This window comes from Penaeus monodon, chromosome 23 (assembly GCF_015228065.2).
Source record: "Penaeus monodon isolate SGIC_2016 chromosome 23, NSTDA_Pmon_1, whole genome shotgun sequence".
Classification (NCBI taxonomy): domain Eukaryota; kingdom Metazoa; phylum Arthropoda; class Malacostraca; order Decapoda; family Penaeidae; genus Penaeus; species Penaeus monodon.
The window spans coordinates 19,324,462-19,324,965 of NC_051408.1; positions in this window are offsets into that span (position 1 = coordinate 19,324,462).

Sequence of the window (504 nt, forward strand, 5' to 3'; positions counted from 1 at the left end):
GTGGAATGACTGAGGACTGCAATTTGTAAGTGGAGAATTTTTAAGACGGTGAAGATTGTTATAATTTTTTTGAATAGAAAAGGGAGAGAAGAAAAATGTCCGCGTCTATGAGTGGCGGCCTGTAACCATGGCAACGTTGTGACGTCACCTGTAACGGACACATTCCTTTAGCTTTTCATAATTATTCTGTTTGGGAATAAAGATTTCAAGTGCTAAAAAATCAGGAAAGAAACATGAATGAGCATACACAATTTAAAGTAAATGAGAAAACATATGGCTGCAAAATAAAAAAGAACATAGTGGTGTTCATAAGGTACTGAAAATCACCTTACAGCGTGAGTCAACGTGTTATCGAATCCCAGGATAGAAAAATTCCCGCGCGGTGTTTTTGTATTCGCGAATTTTCTGTTTTTATGATGACTTGCTATTTGTAAATCGTGGTATAAACTCTGTACTGATTACATGGGATTCTAAGTTTTACTCTTATCTGCGTGCAGAATAACT